The following is a 24,612-nucleotide window of genomic DNA, read 5'->3' as shown; positions in this document are numbered from 1 at the left end:
TCTAGTCAGGAGATAGATGCCCTTGCTGTCTGAGCTATCACAGCTCCGTGTTATTATAATGCAGTATTAATTACCCGAACTTATTTTGCACCAAAGGAAACGAAAAATTACAACACAGTATTTAAGTCATACGGTATTGTGTCATTAAAAGAGTTATCTTATTTGAAAAGATGAGAGTTTGGTGTTTGGGGGATTTTACTTTTAAGAAGTCATCAGAGGAACAGTGAATGCACTGTAGTCAATACAATAGCTTTCATTATGTGCCCTTTAGCCATTTGTGTTTGTTTCCCTTCTTTGCTATTCCCCATATTGATACAGAAATACAATGTAAAACAATTAAAGCATTACTGCAGGCAAGCTGTCTCACAAGTTCTGTTTGTAGACCCTGGAGTCAACCTTTGTTAATTCCAAAAGGTGATGCACATCAAAGCTTTTCGAAATTCAGTACAGTCTGATTGCTTTAAAGCAGGTCAAAAAGGTGCTGTAGAGTATCAAAGGCAACAAAGCTTTCCCCAAGAACAAATGCACTGATATATTACGGAAAATTGGCATTTAACCTTTAGATGGATTCTCAAATGATTAATCTGTTTGGAAGAGACAAGCAATACTGACTTTTGTTCTTGGAGTTTCATGCATAGTATGTATGTGCTCAAGTATAAAGTATTGTTTAATTGCATTTTTATTTGCCTTTAACAATATTTAACTCTAAGTGCAGAGCCATTAACTATTAATTTCATATTATAATAATTAGATATACTGTACAGTATGAACTGTTCAGATCAACATATAACATATTACTGTACATCATTATGCTGTACATATTCTAAGCCATGTTAATAATGCAGTGAAGACTGAATTAAACATGGTCTGATATAGTTTTAGTTTTTCTCTTAATGAGAACACTACACAGTTTCTAGGAAAATACAATATGAACCTAGAATTTAATACAGCTTTTTCTCTCTACCCTTTTACTCACCATTCTAATAACTGGCACTTGCAATTTTAAAGTTAAAAGAACTGTACACCCAGTATAGTTGACAAACTAAACATATTACAGACATTACAAATTTCTGTCCTGAATCACATCTTAAACCATATCTTTCCTTTCCATGAACATAGCATTTTAATTATCTTTGCAATAAATAGCTTACACCTATTGATATACTGTACTGTATGTATTTTGTGTTGCTGCATAGCCATATTTTTGCAACTGGAAATAACCGAAATTACTTTTTTTTCCCTTAGACATCACATACTGTAAACAGATAATGAGAAAAACCATTATCCACAATTTACACTTATGAATATATATTTTTTAATATCATTAAGAATATGTTTTTTTTTAGGTTGGCATGGTTCATAAATCCAGCTGTCTCAAAGAAAATCAACACATTAGAAAGAGGGTAGAGGTTAAAATACTCACTATGTATAGTCTGACTATGACATTGTATGCAGTCATTGTGTGTAATTAAATTATTGACTTGTAGATCTTGACTAACACTAGTTTCCACCAGAAATCTCTACCACAAAGCAATATATATTCTTGTCACCTATTCTATGAAAGAATATGTGCATACTGTACATTTTCTTCCAACAGTGATGCTGGGAGGAAGAAATAAATGAATCCATAACCATCCAGATTAAAGTTTGTGAATAATAAAAATATTTAATTTGTAAAACATTATTCTTGTTTATTGTGAATTCTCATTACCTCTTTTGATTGAAGACTTTGAAATATAGATTGCAGACTGTGGCAGTGAGCTACTGCGGTACTATTGGTATAAAGCATGACTCAGAGTGGAATTCATACATGTTTTTCTTATGTCCTGTCACTGCACCAAACTGAGAGAAATGCATGGGCACAATTCAAACTCTCAGACAGCATGAAATGACAAATAGCATATGCACATAGATAGGGTGGCAAATAGGCCAGGCAGAGAAAACATTAAGGCATACTGTAGCAGGTATGTCCAGGGACATATCTGCTAAAATGGGTATAAAACAGCAGAAATGCTGTAAAACTGCTGTATGGACAGATTGATAAACTTCTATTGACAGGTGTCTATTGTCCACCAATTGGGAGAGGGCATTTGCTGCACCAGTATCTTAAAATAATAGGGCCTGATTTGCAGCTTAAAATTTGCAGCTTGCTGATATCTAACTTAAAATAATTCAGTTTGAACATTTGAGTATTGATTAAACAGTAAATTGAAAATTTATTCAACTTCATTTGTGATTCAACAAAATAGGACATAATTATTAGGGGATGAATACTTTTGAAAGGTTAAATAGGTTGAGTAATAAGTGCAGCACAAATGATGTGAAGAACTAAAAGACTGCAATGTTGTTGCTGGAGATCAGTATTTTGGTTACAATTTTGGTTTTTATTAGCAAGTGACATTTAGTAGGTACCATATGATTGCTATTGAAAAAATAGATTTGAGAGGTGAGAGATCACAAGTGCTGTCTAAACCGATGTGTCTTGAAAAAGGGACCAAAAACTGCCCTCTGACTTGAAGGATGTGTAGGATCTAGGATGTACCACCGATGAGCAAGGATGGAGATTAAATAGGATCTGGAAGAGGAGGAATATTTTGTCATTGCTTTGAGCAGATCTAGCAGTGCATGGTCAAAAATATACATAATAATATTACCTCTGTAAAACAGATGTTTCCTATTTTCTGATAAGCTTTCAAGTTGATGTTGTAACATAATAGTGCAGAAAAGAGACTGTCACATTTCTCTTGCCTAGTTAATATCATCAGAGAGAAAACAATTACCAGTATTAAGTGCTCTTGCTGTGGGTTGGCTTTATAAAACCTTTATCTGCCTCAGAAAAGTTTAATCAAAGTTAGAACACTGTAAGGTGAAAACAGATCATCCCACTCTACCTTGTTGAATACCTATTCAGTATCTAATGACAGTGTTCATATTGAAGAAGGTATCTTTTGCACACTCTGAATCAGATTACTGAACCTACAAAAGTTATCAGATGAAGGTTTCCCTGAAGTTAAGTCTAATTGTTTCAGTATGTCATTAATCTACCTATTTTTTAATATAGTACCTCTTCTACTTTTCAGGAAAAAAAAATAAAATAAGAAACAAATTAACTAGACTACCAACTATAAGTAGACGTGTCTAAAAACAGAAGTACATAAATATAGTGTATACAGAGATGCAAAGCACTTTTTAAAGTGAGCTATATCTGACTTTAACAATATAATATTAACAAAGAATTAACAATATAAAACAACTTACCAGAGTTTTTTTTAATTACAAAAAAGAAATAAGCAAATACACAGCAGACCTTCCAGAACTAGAAAGAAATTGATTTATAATTTATAATTTATGCTTGCATTTTCCAGCAAAATAAGTTAAAAACACGTTTCCTATATACTGTATACACGCTTTTGTCATACAACGTAAGGTATTAGGGCCTCATTTGCAAAAGATTTGTCATATATTTTCTTTACAATTCAGTCTGAGTCACAAATGCATCCCAATTTAATATTGTGTAAAAAAAGGCTAGCGACATCTTAAGGCTTTACCTCATGTTTCAAGCTTCAAAGGACATTCCCTGATTACTCTAACTTAAAACAATTTTCAATGTGCAGTATGATCACATACCACCCTTCTATATCTCACTGTCTTAATTCTGTTCTTAAGAACAGACGTGGTCACAGGTGTTCATCTAACATTAATATACTCTGAAATACCAAAGGTATATAGTTATCTCACAAAACTAAATTGGTTTGGCTTATGAAAATAAGTTTTCTTGAATACCAGATTCTAAATGCTAGGTTTAAAATATTGGAAGTGTCAATGATACATACTGTACTGTAGTGAATTCCCACTACATAATTCTCATTTACATTCTTCTGTTGCCACCCTTTGATCTTTGCATTGATTAAATTGTCAAATTCAATGCTAAATAAAGAAGTTGTGTGGCTTTTAAAACAAAGGCAGTGTGGCAGATATATTAATTACATAATTTATGCTTCTGTGAAAATAACAGTAATGGATAACCAGCTGTAATAAAGAAAACAAAACAATGGTAACAGATACACATACAGCATATCATATGAAATGTTGTGTTTAGATTTGCAGAAGGCTTTTGATAGCATTTGTCATAAACAATTAATGGAAAAATGAACAAAACAGAAGGTACAGATAAGTGGTGAATACTCAAAGTGCAGTGATTTAATGAGTGGAGTACCACAAGGATTTATACTAGTACCACTGTTCTTTCTAATTCATAATTCATAATTTCCATTTGATTCGTAAAATCGCCAAGTTTGCAGATGGTACCACAATAGTAGCATTAGCAAACAAATGTAGAAGCATCAAATGAAATTCAAATACAGTACAGTTTGTAACATTGTAGACAAAAAGAGAAGTGTACAGTCTACATAAAAAACAGCTATAAATACAAAACGGAACAAAATGAGTTAGAAGAGGCTACTTATGAAAAAGGTGTTTATGTGACACTAGTATACTGTACTATATATACAGTACATTAGTATAAATAAAAGTGTAGTTTTTAAATAGGGGATGTTACACTAGAACTGTATATGCACTATTAAGGCCCTTTAGACTTCTGTGTACATACTGTATTCAGTCACCACATTATAGAAAATATTTTTGTCCAGTAAAGTGCAAATACGTTCCAAAGGATAAACGAATGTCATGTTCAGCCTTTCTAGTCTTGAACAGATATTGTGAAGTATTCAAAATCCTCAAAAGGAAAAAAATGGTATTTCTTACCCAAAGTTTGAGGGAGTATGGAACAAGATATCCAGCCAATGATTAATAGCTTTAATCAAGAAACAGCTGGATGAGCTCCTTGGACCAATTAGCTACTAATTAGCTACTAAAAAGAAAATGGACTAGATGGTATGGATGGTCTGTTCTTTTTGTAAACTTTCTTATGTTCTTATGACACTATTGGCTATTAAATCTGCCTTCAGTTAGCAAGATAAAGACAAAAAATGTAAACAACCAACTAATTATGTCACATCTGTCTTACATATAATTTATCACATGCATTAATTTAATTCATCATGGTTAGTTCATACAATTAGAATTAAAAACAGCTAATTAACCACTGTGCCATTTTAAAGAAATATCATAATTGGGGGGAGCGGCGGCTCTGTGACTTAGGATCTGTACCTGCGGCTGGAAGGTTGCCAGTTCAGATCCCGCAGCCAGCAGAGGAATCCTACTCCATTGGGCTCCTGAGCAGGGCCCTTGACCCCAACTGCTCCAGTGGTGCTGCAAAATGGCAGACCCTGTGCTCTGACCCTAGGCTCTCTCCCTGTCTGTGTGTCTCATGGAGAGCAAGCTGGGGTATGTGAAAAGGTAATTCCTAATGCAAGAAATTGTAAAGGGTTAATAAAGTGATGTTATTATTATTAATTAAATATATGTATTCAAAACAATAATACATTCAATATACTGTACACCACCACTTCTCCCGTTTATTCAAGATGATAGTTTGACAACCACTGGCACACAATTCTAATTCTGCATGACACTGCTGACATTATTTGTCACCCAATTCTTAGCCTTTACATCACTAATCGCTATTCACTGTAGCAAAACCAGGTGCTGGAGTTATCAATTAGACTAACTCCTTGTCACCCAATTGTGTTCTTCACTAAAATTGCTTCGACACAATCAGACACTGGACTATTCAACTTGATTAACTCTGTGTCATTCAATCATAGTCTTAACTTCACCACTCACTTTTCACTTTAACATAGCTTGGCTCTAGAGTATTCGGTTTGATTAATCCTGTGTCACCCAATCTCTATCTTCATTAAAAAAAAACACTTCAACTTAACTTGCTTTCATTCTTATCCAAGCACTACTCACTAACAATGTGCAACGTTTCTGATCACAACTTTCCTGACTGCTCCTGTTTCAGCAGGGATGCATCTCTACAACCAACACTTGTGCCCCTGACACTGCAGCAGCTAGATGGTGTTCCGTTTTCTATCTCTCACTCTCTAAGACTGCACATCTATCTTCTGATGTTGTGACAGAGGGGAAACTCAAGCCATTTACACCCCTTCCTCCCAGCTGTTGAGAGAAGGTACTCTGTTACATTGCCAAATGATACCCCACTCTTTCTGGTGATAAAATGTCCAGTCAGCCCTGATTCAACTGGTCACTTCCTCATAAGGGCACTTCATCCCCATTGAGCCTGGCAAATGAACTACCATATACCCTATCTGTATTTCACAAGCATACTTAGCTTGCTGAGTCTCACAGACTTGTAAGCCATCCCAAGACATTTTAATCCAGGACCTTCTTCTCGGTTCGAACCTAGACACATACAGAAACTAATTTCCTCATACAGTAGGTGGTCTTTTAAGCCTTTTAAAGTAGCCCCTGAGAAGTGGCTAAATTCATGGATAGAACCCATCCCAGCAGCTGCTTACTTTCACAAGGTATTTCACTCCCTCTGAGTGCTAATTACACATTCAGACCTCATTTTGCAGGTTCTACCAATTAACAGACAGCTGTGTTTCAAGACCTCACCACTAGGTCTGTGTTGTGAGCCAATATGGTGGCTTTCTCAGAATACCACCTTTCACTACCTCACAGTTACCTTGACAAGCAGTCTGCTCAGGGAAGTCTTTCAAAGTGGTAATATTTTTTTTGCTGGAGGATTATGGTATCAGCATCACACATTTTATCAACACAATCTTTTACATTATCATCCTTTATCCTTCGTACTTTGTCAACATTTTCAGTTTATGTTCATTGTAAGAACTCAAAAGCTGTGGATTACAGTTTTGATTCAATACTTGCCCTGGTTTACCACTTACATACCCCTTAATGTATGATTATCGAGCATAAGTGTGCCAATTGGACAGTTATGTTAACATTGATTGCTATAAATGATGACAGCACATGAATGTAGCACAATCTTTAGCTAAACACGTTATTAACGACTGCTGCAGCTAATCAGAAGTGCGATTTCACACATGAAAAAGATTTCATCATGGACCACAGTTCAGAATGCTTGAAGAAAGGAGAAATAGAAGTAGGAAATTAGGTGCCAATAGGATATTTCGGAAAAACTAACATCCTTTAATCAGTCAGATCAACAGGATGTGCAAAGAAACCACCTTGATAATAGCACAGGCGGGTAGCTGCGTCAGCATGCGTAAGCTGCAAGGGAACAAGTAATAGGTTTATTCCATGCTGAAAAAAAAAGAAGAAAGAAAACACAACGTTTCGGCCGTGGAGCCTTCTTCAGGTGAAGAAGAACGTTGTGTTTTCTTTTTTCTTTTTTTCAGCATGGAATAAACCTGTTGTTTGTTCCTTTGATAATAGCACATGTGTGTCTGAGTGAAGGGATTTACACAATCCTACTGTAGGGAACTATACCAGCCCATTGTGCTTTAACATTGGATTTCACGTGAAACTTTTATTATTTCTGCAATGTTTAAAATTTTGTTTGGCATCACAAATGTTTACCATGCCTTAATTTAATGTTGCATTTCTATTTCCATAATTATGAATGATACATGTAATAGTCTCTTTTGTAAATTGTACTTACCTTTGCTCACCTGAGACATTTTTGTGCTATGTTTGTGTGGGCTTGCTTACTCAGCCTTTGGTTTTCTTACTTACTATCCTTATCACTTGCTGTATGTTGAGGTAAACTCTTGAAAATATTTGATACTAAATTAAACACTTTTTAGAAGAGTCTCAAGTCATTCATTAAGTACATAACTGGAGCTGTGCAGACAGTATATGAGCAATTTCTCTGCCTAAATCACATTTTGTGAGTTTTCTTTTCTGCTGTAATTGAAAGGAGAAAGGCCTTGTTTCCTTAATACCATTACTTCCATGCAGCAGAGTTCCCCAAATATTCTTCAGTGTTATCACTTTTGTATGGCACAAGCAACACTGTGTGTTTTAAGCATTCAAATGGAAAATAGCGGCACTCATTTATTTCTACATCAGTTATGGTATAAATTAATGTTTTGTGACATTTGAATACAGACAGTTTATCCTAGGCAGATTTGTTGCACTCATGCATCTATCATGTTACTTACTTGTAATTACCTCTCAAGTGTTTGTCTCAAAGTGGGCATGGCACTGGAAAATCCACAAATATCTTGAATGTAACAGTAACAGAATTATTCAATTGCATGTCCAAATTTTGTTTTGATCTTTTAAAATCAAAGCAAATTAACAGTGATAGTGGCTGTTTCAAAAAGGCTTTTAAAAATTACACACTGTAAAAACACAATTTAATTTTAAACCTGTTATTCCTATGAAGTCATGGAAATTGCATTTGAAGAAATTTAAGTTTTTCTATGCTTTAAAATTTTTGTCCAAAAAAGAAAATAATATACAAAGATAAATAATCAGATTAGCTGAGATTCTGTGTAGCTCAAGAAGGTAATCGGTAATGAAAGCAAATCATTCTCTTTTTACATGTTTTTACATGTCTCTTTTATGTGCTTTTAAAATGTGGTTTGAACTTCTTTTATTTTTTTTCTTCATGTGGGAAATTGAATACTGGCAGGAGATCAGAAACCCTTAATGAAAAATATTGATGTTTCAGGTAGAAGTAATTGTCTTCCAGCTGACTATCTTGTGGACCTGTCATAGTATCACAACTCTGCTACAGTATGCCTTGACATCACACAGGGTGGGAACTCCATTTGGCATGTGCAGAAAGTCCCAGCAAGCACAATCCCGGGTACATCCTTGATTAAGATTGTGTTTAGTGAAACCTCCAGATTAAATGATCTGATTTAGATGTTAAAACTCAACACTAATTTTTTATGAACCAACAAATTTTGTTTGACTTCCTAAAACTTGACTAACAGAAAGTAATGGCAATGAATAGTTTTAAGGAGTACATAAAGAAATCTGCAGAGAAAAGAAAAACAGAAAATGGATAAATATAGTAAATTATATAAAACCACAGATGTTAAAACTATTAAAATATGAATATCTCACAACACATTTGGATCAGCCTTATTAAGAAAACTCAAAGGGTTTAGTAATAGAATTCACATATTAATGATAGTGACAGTAGGGGGTAATAAAGCATATAGTACAGACAAAAGATGGAGGATTTAAATTCCATTATATAAACTATCAAGGCAAAATTGGAAACATCCATCCATATTCTAACCGCTTTATGCAATACAGAATGGGTTGATGGTTTAGGGAAGTGAGGGTTTTAATTTACTGTGAAAATTCAAAATTGGAACTGTAAATTGCAAGAGGTCTTGACGACTGCTAAGAATCATTCAAACATCATAATTTACAGTCTCACATACAGATACTAAATTTACAACATATTGATATACTGATATAACACCAAAACATGCATAACAGACTGATGAGTAATGGAATTATTTATGACAATATCTGCTGTGATATGAAAGGTTGATCATTCATGTGGGGATTACAAGGAAAAGGCTTAATAACTTCAGAGTTAAAATAAAGAAAAAAAAATGTGTTATGGTCTAATTTGAAGGTTACCTCAATTTCATATAGTTAAATCACATTTATAATCCAAATAGAGGTAAATATGCATTTACTACTGTATTTACATGACAAACGTGTTGAGAACAGCAGTGTAATAGAAATTATAAAGTGAATACTTTTTTATACTCAAAGACCCGTTGGCCAAACATTCTTGATTAGTTCAAACTTGGGCTGGGTTCCACAATCTGACTTGGCAGCTGCTTGTTTTGTACCATGGACTAAGAGTGTCCAAAAAGAGAAAAGGAGAGAGCTTTGCTTTGCCGAAAACAGTTCTGCCAGAAAATCATGTGGCTCTGACTTCTGTCTTTAAAAACAGTCATCTTGGGTCTTAGTCTTACAGTAGTTTTCTTGTTTCGGTCTGGCCATAAGTGAGACACTGGAATTTATAATGGTACATCCTGTCAACAGATTGTTAGTGAATATACCTGGATATTCAGAATTTCAGAAGTCTGTCTAATTTCTCTGATCAGGCGAAAATAACTGGAGGTTCTCAAACACAAGATTTGTTTTGGAGAAAGAATATCATGAGTAGAATTCTGTACTTTACTGACTCACTCTCTTTGCCTTTTGGCTTGGAAAAAACATTCCCGAAAACAGTCCTGACAGCTCACAGTCATATGGATTGAAAAATCAGAAGGCCAAGTTAATTGGAGAGAGGACACAGCCAATGGGGTAATTAATGAAAATGAGTTGGGAGTTACAGTAGCTTTTATGGTGTACCATTACAGCTGGTGTTTAAGATGATATCAGTTATTGTTTTGGCACCTACCCTGCAAGTCCCTGTTTTGTGGATCTTTCTTTGGGTGATGTTCAGTGATATCTGACCCTTGTCTTCAGGAGAAAAAGACAACAGGAATGCTGCCCATGAGCACTAGATACCATTAAATAGTTCAGCACTGGACACAGCTTTATAATTCCTCTTATTAAAGGGGAATCCAAGCCACATTCCTCTAAATTTACAAAGAGGTCACAGTTTATTGCACAGTGGTTACCTGCCTTGCAGTGCTGTGGCACTGGGTTCAATTACATCCCTGGGTTGCTATCTGTTTGGAGTTTGTGTGTTCTCCCTATATTCATGTGGGTTTCCTCCCACAGTCAAACATGCTTGCAGGTTAACTGGCTTCTGTGAAAATTGGCCCTAGGTGTGAGTGTGCATGTCTGTGTGTCTTGCTTTGTGATGGACTGACATCCTATCCAGGCTGTACCCCACCTTCCACCCATTGTTTGCTGGGATAGGCTCTGGCTCCCCCACAACCCTGAATTTGAAGACGCCATTAGAATATGGATTAATGGATGGAATTTTAAGTGAAATTATATACCCTACTGCTACAATGGTAATCAATGCATTTTTATTAATTTTTATGACAGATGACAGAAAACAAAAAGGGATGCCAAGTTGCTCAGATTGAGATGGCTAACATTGATAATAAATGCTTTCTTGCTCAGTTAGTCAAATCACATTCAAGTTGGAATGTCTGTATTGTTCTATTGTTTTCAAATAAACCAGATAAAGTAAAGAAAACAGACAAAAGAACCATTAGGGAACTGTGCATCAGGAAATGACTCAGAATGCAATATGCTTTAAAAAATATTTTGAAACTGTGGGGTTCGGAAGAAAGACAACCTGCAACATGCAAAGGAAGTTTAGGAGAAGGTAGATTCGAGAGGATAAAATATGGAATCAGTAAAGACAACATTAGTTTAAAGATAGTTTAAACTTGTGGCATAGAAGTAACATACTGTAGAAAACTACTCAAATTATTGTATTAGTATAGGTATTGCAATACTAGTATTTCAAATATAGTAGGTAGAAAAACATATAAGATAGGTAATACAGCAATGTAAAATCTACTTATATAAGTGTTTATGCTGAATTTGATGATATAGTTAAGTGTACAATTTACAAATCACATGATATTGTTCAAATTTGCAATACAACAGAAAAGTTCCGTTTACTACTTTACTTTTCTGGAATCAGCCCAGAAAAGTGTGGCCATACACAGTTAAGTGTGTTCTACACTGACAGACAAAAAAAAGCCTGTTTAAACATTAACAAAGTAGACTCCAAGTAGACTTCTTTCAGCATCCTCAATGGCATTGACAAGGACAACCCAATCGACTTTGCCAGAATCAAAACAATCAAACGATTTAGATGGAGCAAATGTTCTTCTCTAATTTGTAACTCTTCTTATGTTGCAAGGACACACTTCTAGTTATTCATTCCTTGAGAATGACAAAATATTTTTTGCAGTATTTTCTACAGTATTTATTCTGTAGAGAAGTAAATGGGAAATGACAGAATTTTGAAAGACAGCATGTTTTATTGAAGCCCTTCCATTGTAAATCACTGCAGAAACATATTTACGAGTAGTTTCAATGTACCATTACATCCTACCATATGTACTGAAACAACCCTAGGGCTAGAAGTGTAGTTTTATATGTTTTTTTTCCAATAATAGCAATGTGAAGTACAACACTGTTGTTCTGTTTCCACTTTCTTTGTAATAATTTCTGTTCTGCAAAATTTATTTTTCTTGAAATTAATCAAGGCAACAAAGAAAAATCTAAAAAGAAACAGCAACAGAAAACTCAGTACTCATATAATGAACAGAGAAATATTACATGTAGTAAAATCAAAATATATGCCATGCTGTATATGACATTACGCACTTTTTAAAATAGAATTTATTCAGTAGCAAAATCAATCTTGACATGCTTTGATTTTTTTCTTTTTCAGATTTTTCTCTTGCTCCATCATCTTTAAAGGTGGACATTATGCTATCAACAGTCCAAGTTTTGATATGGTAAGTTCTCCATTCCTTTAACATTGGCAGAACTGGCTTTATAGTGAAAGTATCAAGACTGTAATAAAACATTTTTTTTATTTTAATTATCCACATTTCTAGACCCAAAACATATGACACAAAATTGGTTTATTCCATTACCTTATTTCCCCATTGATGTGCATGTGCTGAATGTACAAGATCAACTTACTATTTTAAGTAAAACACAATTAATTAGGAAAATAATGTGGGAGGAGTTTCTCCTCAAATTGATTTATGATGTCTTCCGTCCATCAACCATTTCATATCTAACTGTATTTAATGTTGAGAGTTATTTGTAAAGCCCCTGAATTCTTCCTGCATTCTGATAATTTTGAGAATTGTGGATTTCATTAATCAAAATATGATGGTGACTCCCTCATACCACCATAAGTAACTTACAGCTAAGACAGCTTAGTTGTAGTTTCACTTACAGCATATGTGCTATTTCACGGTCTCAATGAAATCTACACTTCAATTTTCGAGTGAAATTAACATTCTGAATATGTTGCTGTGTTTGGGACAGTATATTGGTGTGGTAAGTGCTGCTGCCTCAGAACTTGGCTGATGAGTTTGATTCAGAAATGTGTAGCTCTCTGTGTGGAGTTGGCATCTTCTGTCAGTGTTCATGTGGGGATTCTCTGGGTGCTCTAGTTTCCTCTATCCTCTAGCTAGGTTAGTTATTGTCTCTGAATGGGTCCTGTGATGGACTGGCACATCACCCAGTGTGGTGTCCCACTTTGCATTCTATAGTTTGTATCCTTCCAGGATGCTGTCCCTCACTAGGAACAAGCAGTACTCTGATATTGAATGGAATTGGAAACTCAATGGTGGCATGGTGGTGTAGTGGTCAGCTTTGCTGCATCACAGCACTGGGGCCCTGGTTTTAATTCCAGACCTGGGGTGAATTCTTCATGGAGTTTGTATGTTCTCTCTGTCTTTGCATCGGTTTGCTCTGGGTGCTCTGGTTTCCTCCCACAGTCCAAGACATACAGTACTTTTATGTTAACTGGCATCTGCTAAAACTGGCCCCAGTATGAGGTGAGTGTGTTTGTTTGTGTTTCATGTATGTACAATACCTGTAATGTACTGACATCCTGTCTTCATATATCCTGGCTTGCATCCGTTGCTTGAAGGGAAAGGCTCTGACTCCCCCACAACCCTGAATTAGATCAAATGGTTAGAAAATGTATGGAGAGAAGGTATTAGGTAATTAAGGTTTTAGGACTTCAGTTACAACTGAATGAGAGTTTACATGTTAGCCAAAAGTTTAAAAAGGAAAAGAGGATGAGGACAACTTATGAGGATATGAGGAAAAGAGGATGAGGATTCATGCAACTTACTGTATGTTAATAATAAATTTGCTGAATTGTCATACATTCTTGAAGCACAAGGGTAGAGTAGAGTCTAAAGTGTTTATCACTCAGTGGCCCATGTTGCACCAAATTCCCAAATGACTTCAGATATTGTGCATTGCTTTTGATTACAGAAATGGAAAGGGCTGCTTTTATAATAAAGTGGTACTTATCAGATTTAATTTATTGCAGTTTTTTGTGTTCATCCTCATAGGTTCCTCTAAATGGATTTGTTCAAAACAAAGCTTTTTTATTGATGTATTGATCTGTGCTTGGTAAATTATGTTTTTATTGGTTTTCCTTCCTGTTAAGAAAAAACAGATACAACTCTGGAGGATACCTTGTATGTTTCTCCTAAAGCTTAAATCGCAGAAATCAATGTGTAGCATTGCTAGACCTTTTCTGGAACACAAGTTCTTCGTTAATATGCTCGATATCTATAAAGCCAGACTTTTTTGTGTTAGTTAATATACTCAGAAAAAATGCCTTCAGCAGAAAAAGGATTCCTGTGTTTGCAGTACACTCCAGGAATTAAAATAAATATCCAGAAAGAAGAAAGTTGTCTTTCAGAAACAATAATGCATATGCATTGGGAAAAAATCTGGGACTAAATTTAGACCAAAGTAGCAAGAAGATTGACTCTCAGAAGGAAGATGTTCCAGTCTTCATATTTGCTGCAGAATAATGAAATAAAACCACATCAAACTCTGCTCTAAAAAAAACAGGATCTGCACTTTGCTCACAGTGTAATTTAATGCAGTTTTATTTTATGTTTCTAAAGGATTTCATTTGTTGTTGTCATTTAAGCATCTGAATTGATATACTTTCATCCAAAACATTAAATTTAAATTAAAGTGATTCCTTTCATATTATGTTGCTTAATAAAGGAAATTAACCAACAGTTTTTTCGGCGGCTTATTCAAGCTTTACATAAAAATGAATTGATTTAGATCAGTTATCTTTAATATATTTTTTATCACTTTAGACTCGGAATTGTTAGTAGGAAAATGCATGAAGCTACGGTTAGGGTAGCGATAGAAAGGTAATCCCTTTTATAACTGTTTATAACAATAGTAAAAATATCAAATAAATGTTTACATTCCATACAAAGTTATGGCATAACCTAAACCCAAACTAAAATGTGACCATCATTTTGTTATGAATAGCTTGGTCACACTTTACATTTCATTGCATAAATTAAGCTTAAATTGGATATGTACAGTATCTGTTACTATAAATTGAGGTCCTACAGAATTTTAATTCCACATCTGTGTTCAATGTCTTCCTCTGATCAAGATTATATTGAATGAAAGAAATGGCACAGGAATGAAATGTATTTAAATATTATATGCATAATATGTATCCAAGATGTAAGATGTTAATTATGAATGTGCTGTATACAATAGAATATACCGTAGTCTTCTTTGGTTCAGGTGGGTAGCTGCGTCAGCATGCGTAGACTGCAAAGGAACAATAGGTTTATTCCATGCTGAAAAGAGAGGAAAGAAAACACAACATTTTGGCTGTGGAGGCTTCTTTGGGTGTCAGCCTTTGCATGCTAACGCAGCTACCCACCTGAGCTACTTCAACCTACTGTACTGTAATTCTGCTGCCACCCACTATGCCTTCCTCTAAATCTTTTTCTAGATCTCTTCGTCGCTCCTTCTCTTCCTCCCTGGGCTACTTGCCCCCCCTCTTACTAAACCAGCATTCCAAGTCTTCACAGTGATTCGTTCCAAGACCAGGCTTTCTCACCACCTCCTATTCCTTAACAGATGTCGTTGAAATATAATTCCTAAAGGATTTCACCTGAAATGTAACACTTTTTCTTTTGATTCTGACACCACCCAGAGTAATGCTCAAAGACTTCTACAACAATTTTCTGGGGCTTATACCCGAAGAAGGCTCCACAGCCAAAACTTTATTCTGTATCTTATTATTATTATTATTATTATTATTATTATTATTATTATTATTATTATTATTATTATTATTATTATTTGGAGGCTGTATTGTCATGATGTATTGAAATTTGGCAAGTGTGCTGAACATGTGCTGCAATAGACTCTAAAATCAGTGACTGCACTTTTTTCGAAATTGGTTAAATCTTACAGGTAGCAGTCACTATTGCCCAGATGTAAGCATTTATTTCACAATTCAGATATGAAATTGATGATGTGTGCCACAGAAAATAACCCAGCTGTGACTAGCATAGTAATTATTATACTTATATCAAGGCAGCAAAGTTTTTGAACATATCAATAGTTAAGCAATACATCAATGATAATATAAGGAAAATAAAACACAAAACAAGCATGATACGTACGCTACATTTTACTGTAGATGTTCAGTTGTATTGTGCCCCTGGTACAACATAAGCTCATTGCTAGATTTTTAATATTTTTAAATTTCATTTGCTGCCACTAGAGTGTTTGAAAATTATGGCTTGACTTAAAAATTGGACTTACTGTATAGACTTAATTGATTTAAACAAAGGACAAATTCTTAAATCTATGAAAATCTATTAAAATCAATCACCAAAATGATATACAAAAGAGGCAAACATTTTTAACCACTTAGGAATAAGTGCATATTCACTGGACAGATTAAACTTTCATTATAAAATTAGAAAATTGCAGTTAGGCATTATACTGTTTGTCATTCTCGTTAAACATGTTTTTAGAGCACAGTTCCTTACAACATTAATTCCATTTTGTTCTGTGATTTGATTAATTCACAGGTCTTTGTTCATCAATATAATATTTATATTATAAATTCTCCTTTACAGTTTCCATTTGGTATATACACATTATAGCAGAAAATATATGCAATACTATTCACAATTTTACATTGTTAAATGCTAATTAACTTGTAGCAGAGTTGGAAATAGTGTCTGTGTGCAGAAGCCTGCTCTAAACTGAGCTTTTAACTAAAACATTTAGGCACATTGCCAAATCAACATTTAAGTAGGAATCACTTAAATTTTCAATGGATAAACAGTTAGGCATCTGGCCAAATCAGTTCTATTTCATGACCATAATTTGTGAGATTGCATCAGCCTTTTCTTATGTATTGAATCAATCAAATACAAGTTTCTAGTAAATATGTATTCCTGTGAAGCAAAATGCAGTACTCCTTTTACAGAATATCTTATATACAGTATTTGCAAGGCACTCTATCCCTAACCTAGATATCATGTCATGATATACCATATATCTTTATACCATATGGCTTTATACCATACGGTGTCGCGGGAAGCCGGAGCCTACTTGGCAAGCAACGAGAGCAAGGCAGGGTACACCCTGGACAGGGTGCCAGTCCATCGCAGGGCAAGTGAAAGGCAATCATACATGGGGACAATTCGGAGGCCAAGGTAAAGGCCGAGGAGGGAAATTTGACCCAGACACTGAGATAACTCCCTGCTCTTATCAAGAAATGCCCAGGGATCTTTAATGACCACTGAGAGTCAGGACCTTGGTTTAACATCTCATTCAAAAGACAGCAAACCCACTGCAGTGTAGTGTCCCCACCACCATACTGGGCCATTAGGACCCACACAGACCACACGGCTGGCACCCACTGCTGGTCCCACTAACACCACTTCTAGCAGCAACCATAGCTTCCCAGGAGGTCTCCCAACCAGTTACTTACCAGGCTTAACCATGCTTAACTTCAATCGGTAGCCAATTGAGAGCTGCAGGGTGATATAGCTGCTGGCTAACCAAGATGTACTGGTATGAATATTAACAATTTCGGTGTTATTCATAATTTCACATTTGTTTTCAAAGATACTTTACCTAAACAAAATATGTCTGCACTTAAGAAAAGAAAAAGAAACAGTGACAACACATATCAAAAGAGATTTTTCCATATCTTGGTGCTGTTGAATGCCTTGGTCCAGATTCATCCCACAAAACAGTTAAAGTTTCTTATCCTACAGTGCTTTCTATTTCCATATAGTATCACTACACAGTATACCTATCTGATTGAAGAGATTTGGACGTAGTCTGAGGATGAGAAGTTCAGAGGTCTAATGCAGACAATCTTCTTAGTTCTCACTTTAAAAGATCTCTTGAAGCTCTTAGCTCTTGTCTAAAAATTGTAGTTTGACTGTCCTGGGATCATTCTACTGAGTTACCCATAGCATAAAATACCAATTTTAGATACATATATGATTTTAGTTTTCAACATTTTTCAACTTTAAAAAAAAGATTTTTTCCAAGTATCTACAATACAAATTGTGTGTATTATTTCATTGTCTTGTCTGGACATCCGTCATACCATTGTTACCACACTATCTTGTTCTTTCTGATTTTATTGAATTGGATCATCAGTGCCTTGCAAAACCGTAAGGATGTAAACTAGGTGAAGAGTTTTGTTTCTCATAATGATAATGTCATTATGATATCACAGGGCAAACTGAACCTAAAGAAAAGCAGAAATGTTTGAAAAAGCATCAAAGAAAAGCGATACTGTAGATATGTTTATGGACAGCAAGCATGATCCTTGACCACAATTAAGGTAGCAAAGCATTACTATAGTTATGACAGGAAACTCAGAGGATATGCAGCTGTTGGCAACAATGGTATTTTTTTAATGAGAGATGTATTGTTGTTATTTTTTTAATGCTGTAATTTTAACCAACAATGTGTAATACATACTGTATTTCTGGTACATTTTCACCATACCTGAGCATTGCATACAGTACGTAATCTGTAGTACGCAGTGAGGAACTTTACTTGCTCTTTGGTTCCAGAGAAACCATTAGTTGATATAAAAGGGTATCTGTTTAATGCCAGAAGCATGCATGTATGTTTATAGTTCTTTCTACTTTAAACATTTAAAGGACATTAACTTCATATGGGTCAGATCATAATGTGTGCAAAGTATACACTTATGTGTCTAAACCAGTTGAGATAATGAGAGCTGTGAAGCATGTATACTGTATAACAGAGAACTTCTTTCTTTATTCTGAACATTTTAGCTTAGCAGGTCTCTTGCACATACATTATGCAATAACTCAATCAAGGATCTGTATAATACATTAACACAAACTAAAAACAAGCAAAATGTATGCAGTAGCAGGATCAATCAGTATCAATTTTATCTTCTTTCTGTTTTTTATCTTAGCTCAATAATTGTATATTCTTTGCCTTAAAGGCTATGTTGTTGTAGATTTATATTAATGAATGATTTTCCTGTTTCCATTAATATTGCCTAATTGTTTTAATCGAATTTTATTTGGCATTGGTCTAAGCCATAAATGAAAATTAGGATGACCATTTTGTCTGATGTAATCCTTTGTTGTGATACAAATGTGTCATTTGTGACAGCATTGAAAAATAAACTAAAAACAATAGCCCCAAGCTCTAGCAACATCTGTAGAAAACAGAACCGGTCTCTCATGTCTGACAGGTACCACAGCTGGACTTAATGATTGTATAATAAGAACATGTTATCAATGGCGTAAATAAAACTGAACATTTTAGAATGACCTTAAACCTCAATTTTAAAGATCATCAGAATTTTTTGCATACCACTTTATTTCATTTTGAATAGAAAGAACTAAGAAGAGTAATTTTGTATGAGATAATGTTCAAATCGTTGATGAATCAATCAAGTCTAAGCAAGTTGTGATAAGACCCTACAGCAGCCATCATGCAAGACTTAGAGGACAATGATGGGCTCAGAAAGCGATTTTTTATATAATTCATATAAAGTCTATGTAAACTATAATATATTAAAATGCAGTACTTTTTGAATAACATCTTGTGAAACCGACCCAACAACAAAATATATAATATAACTGTCCTTTATTACTGGTGTTAATTAACATCAGCAGGTGAAGTGATTATGTTTATGATTACAACAAAAGAAATAAAAACAGCATTTACCACAGTAGTACCAAAGTAACACAGTAGAAATGACTACACAGACTATGAAGTTAATTTGCATGATGTACTGATTTAAAACATCAACAGTAATTACAGGTAATTGATAACTTTGTAAATTGTAATAATCATAAATAATCTAATGAATGAGCTATTGAATTAACAATAACAAAAGCAGTGTATATATTATCATTATTTTATAATACAATTATATATACAGTGTATTTTAATACTATGTACTGTATGTTACTGTTTGTAACTTTCACATGGTAATTAAAAGTGATAGGAAGGGGTGAAAGAACATAAAAATGATTAAAAACATGGGCCATTCAACCCACCCGGTCCATTTGGAAGTTAGCAGCTAATTGATCAGTGGATCTTATCCAGCCATCCATTGAAAGAAGTCAGTGTATCAGCTTCAACAACTTCCACAATCCTTTGTGTAGAGTGCCTTCTGTTCTTAGTTGTAAATGCGTGTCCATATGGTTTATACTTGTGTTTTCAGATTCCTTTTTCATTGTAAATTCAATATTTACAATATTGGCAGTTTTCAAAAGTATGGACTCTTAACAGCTGCTGTTAAGCCTTAATGTGCAAATGACCATATTCTACTGAAAATCACCACAAAACTGAACAAGCTGATGCTGATCCATAAACGAAGAAAAGATAAACTACACAGTAGGTACAGTAGGGAGAAACAAAACAGATTTTCACTCACTGTTTTCCTTCCCTTGAGGTTATGGTATTGTGATTTGTAATGTTTATAGTATTACTGTTGTTTGTTTTTTATAATTATTTTTTTCATCAAAGCGTATTATAATCCCTGATGTATAATGTCTGATCCTTCCCTTGCTAGCACTTTCTTAACTGTTAACATTATTGCATTTTTAATCTTGTTTATTTTTGGAATTATAAAATAAATTTACAGTACAATTGTGTGGTGGTATGGGTCTGTACTAAGCTTTTGACCAAACTTTTCAAACACTAATGAATTTATCCTTCCACACTCTTTCTAAATATTTTCTTTTCCCTTAGAGATGGTTTATCTCAGGATGCACATGCACTCTTTATAAAGCCTTTTATTGCTGAGAATTATAATGTTGCCAGAGCCTTGCATCTTTTTAATTGGAATATTCACTGTGTAATTGCACTTTACCTTACAATACACTGAAGAGGTAATAGTCTGATTAACAAGAGACTTGATTATCCAAGCAGCATTGTGGTACTTCTTCCATAATCTTTAGTCTCTTTACATGTAAAGTATACTGTATGTGAGCTGTTCCAAAAGACCACTAATCTATTTCACACTATTGCATGTCACAGGATGGCAATTGCTAATCTGTGTTTATCACAAATTCATCATTAGACCTGCCATTTTTGCTTTAGTTCTTTCATTTCAAAGCAAGGACTAAAAAGTATTAGAAGAGCTTTATATTCCTTTTACTCAGCTAAGAAGGAGCATGTTCCGGGGAAGATGGAATTCAGTATCTAGAGCTGACAATCAGATGCCTTTCATAAGCGGTTGACAACTTTAAATAGGTTGAGAAAATGAGTTCAGATTACATTCTTTCATTTAAATGCATTAAAGAAATGATTGGCATGGCAAAAGATATTCTTGAGCAAGTCTGAATGCGGGTAAGAGAACTATAAAGAATTAGATTATGAATAAGAACATCATAACTCTTCTTTTTAATCTCACTGTTTGAACAAAGATCTCAGTGCTAGGGTGTTTGCAGATTCAGTAAATTGTGAAGCATTTCCTTGTGCAGATTAATCAACATAGTCAAGGGAGATAAAAAATTATATTAATAGGTTCATATCCCAGTCTGTTCTTGTAGTGAGGTTGTGGAAAGAATTGGATGTTTAAAAAAAACACCTTATTATTCTCATAAGTAAAAGGCTTGTCAAATTAGTTTTGGTAAGGATATATTTGGTACACAGTATCTAGAGTATGTATTCCCAAGGCACTGATACAGAGAAAAATATAAAACAAAACAAATCTTTCGTTCAATAATCTAAAGGGCTGAATTGTATACAATGGACATTGTAGCTACTGTTTTAGTAAATGTTTCTATTTTTGTTAAACAATTTGACTCACTTTGGAAGAGAAAGGTTTTCCATATTACTGAAAGATAGGTTTAATACAACTGAAGGCAAAAGCAAAGTAGTCAGAATGAGATTTAGATAGCTGAGGTTGAATTCTAATCTTGAAAGAAACAAGCTTTTCATCAAAGTGGATTTACTGTTTGTCTTGCATATACTGTACATCTTGGTAAATCCACATAAGAAATAAAAAAAAAACACACAGAGTAACATGATGGTTGTGGTTGACAGACATTTCTGTTTTTACTCCAGTAATGGGCTATGGAAGAATACAAAATACAACCGACTAGAAACTGCAGCACATTTTAATGAACCACTTTGTTGAAAAGAAGAATCTTTTTTAATTGGCTTGACCAATCTGGCTTTCTGTCTTCTAGTAAACAGGGTGTACACTGAATAAATAATCTACTCCTCATTATTTTTCAACTGGGTTTTGGATTTTCAGCTACTGTATACACAGTAGGCTAACTTCCTACATCAAAACTCTAAAAATATTGTTATTATTAGAAGTAGTACTGTAATTTAGCTTGGGATCTGTATAGTTCTTACTGTATAGTTCTTACAAGAGTCAGTGGAATCCCCAGCATTGCAAGCAAGCACTTACTCAAGTCACACCTACTTATATGGGTTAGACCTATTTTCAAAAGGATTATTGTGTGCCACTATGAAAACTACATGTCCCTTTACTTACTCCCTGTAGAATTTAAGGGATTGGGGTGAAAGAAAAGGATACATTCAATTACATTGAGTACCTGTATAAAAGTCTCTTAACATATCACTGAGATTTTTTTTCCTTCAGGTTTTTCCTCTTTGTAAAATAAATTGTCAATTCATTTCTATTTTGAATTGAGATTAAATTAAATTGAGATTTTGCTTTGTACTTTTGGAGGAAAAATGTACTCTCAGGCATGCTTGTGATAATGTTCCCACTGAATCAAAATACTGTAGCTTAAAGTTTCAAAGTAAAAAATCATTTCTATTTCAATATTTAGTTGAAAACATTTTTTATGAATGCTGATTATTTTTTATAAATAATTTTAAATAATTTATGCACGATTAAGATGTATTAAATGATTAAGAAGAAAATCCTGCAAGACAATTTTCTCATGTTTTGCTATCCTATCTGTGAGACATCATGCTTAAAAAAAGACAAGAAGCAAAAAGGCAGGAGAAATAATATATTCTATAGCGTCTTAACTGTTACCATCCAGCTGAACACTGATGTTTTATTGCAGGAAGACTGACAGGGATATATGTGATTAAAATAACACTTTAAATCCTTTCATATATTTCCTCTTGGACAGAATTTTCAAAAAAAAAATATTTTGCTTGTTTCATACAGTTCCAAAACCAAAAAAGAAATTGATAGGGTAGTCAGTGGCTGATAAAAGTTTTCTTTTTTGCACTAAGGTATTTTGTCTTGGTCATAGCACTTCCACTATGGCCACTATGTAACTTTGAGTAAATTACTCTTTAAACTCTGTTTCAGACTGAGCAGGAGTAAGGTCCTGTAGTAAGTACCCCTTCTGTATCTGTTGTTGACGTATTGTTCATCATCTCATCTTAATTCCAATGTTTGCAGTGTTTTCAGTGTCAAGGCACATATGCTGCAAACTATATGAAATTCTTTTCTGTAGTATTGTTTTGTAAAAAAATGAAAAAAAATAGCTGCTGGTCCTGGAGCTCCACAGATTGCTAAAATTGACAGTTAGTAGAATGATACCACAAGCAGAAAGGTGACAAAGCGTGAAGAGATCCATTAGGTGGCACACAGCTTGAAATTAGCGGGAAATACCTTGTTCCGCTGTTTTGTTGTTTCAGATTGGGGGTGGAAAGGGTGACTGAAATGCAAAAGAACAGCATGTCAGTTTTTATTTTGTTCAAGTATGTTAAGCTATTACTTTAGAACGCAAGGTGCACTGAAATTCTTTTGCTGTTCTGAAGTCTGCCTCCAGGTATTAAAAGTCATGCTTTTAGCTATTGTCACTGTGCATGGAGCTCCAGCTGGTACAGTTACTGTCACAGTAGGGCTTTTGCATTTAATGAACCCAAAATGAAAAAAAAAGAATCACATGATCAGAAAACAGGATTCTTTAAATCTTAACAAAAGGGGAGTTGAAGCATGGGTGGCTGACTGGGAAAAGGGATTTTGACCTGCCCCCATTTATGCTATACATTTCAAAATGCCAAGCCCTTATATAGGAGAAGCTGTAGAAACTCACTTAGTCTCGAGGTGGATTCCCTTGTCCACACTTTACTTTTCATTCCTTGTGATTTCAGTGTTACTCAGTCAGATTTTGCAAGTGTGTGGTGATGTTCAAAATACTGTAGGACCCTTCTCGTTAGATTTTAGAGGCTGAAATTTGAGTGTTATGTATTTATTTATAAAACAGCATACTTTCAGGATGTACAGTAACTACAGACTTGAATAATCTATAAATTGGTCTAATTTATTTATTATAATTTACCCACTGAACAAGCATACAACAGATCCAGAAAGTCAATATCAAATAATACCCCCATGGTCATCATTGATATCTTGACTTTCCTTTCTATTCACTAATCTAAAAATACTGAGACCACTTCATTACTGTGCAAATGCAACATGCATTCCTAGGAGATCATGGAGTTGTAGCTGTGATCAGTCATTCACGATCCAGACATGCTCAGTCAGGTTCAGATTGGTAGGGAGCAGGTTAGAGATGCCCCAGTTTCCTGCTGAAAAGCTCTTCTGGGACAACAAATGTTGTATTGTCATTAATGACAAGTGAATGCCATTTCTGGCACTGAATCAATGGTACAATTTTCAGGTAGTTTTTTAACATTTCTTTTGGCCAACACATTCTGTTCCCTGAAGACAGAACATGAGTGGCCTTAGTGGCAAATCCATGTTTTGCAATTTACCTGGCTTGTACA

General features: G+C 34.5%; 1 protein-coding gene across 5 annotated transcripts in view; it reads left to right on the top strand.

The window, feature by feature from the left end:
* Positions 1–24,612, top strand: part of lingo2b (leucine rich repeat and Ig domain containing 2b) — a 493,320-nt gene that overhangs the window by 78,812 nt on the left and 389,896 nt on the right. For all 5 annotated transcript variants that reach the window (XM_015345165.2, XM_069190989.1, XM_069190990.1 and 2 more), the window contains one exon: positions 12,263–12,329. The gene's annotated coding sequence lies outside the window, so the exon portion shown is untranslated. The remainder of the gene's footprint in view (positions 1–12,262; positions 12,330–24,612) is intronic.

This window comes from Lepisosteus oculatus, chromosome 1, assembly GCF_040954835.1.
Source record: "Lepisosteus oculatus isolate fLepOcu1 chromosome 1, fLepOcu1.hap2, whole genome shotgun sequence".
In the NCBI taxonomy this organism is placed as follows: domain Eukaryota; kingdom Metazoa; phylum Chordata; class Actinopteri; order Semionotiformes; family Lepisosteidae; genus Lepisosteus; species Lepisosteus oculatus.
The sequence above is the reverse complement of the archived record's forward strand: the minus strand, read 5'-3'. Positions and strand labels throughout refer to the sequence as shown.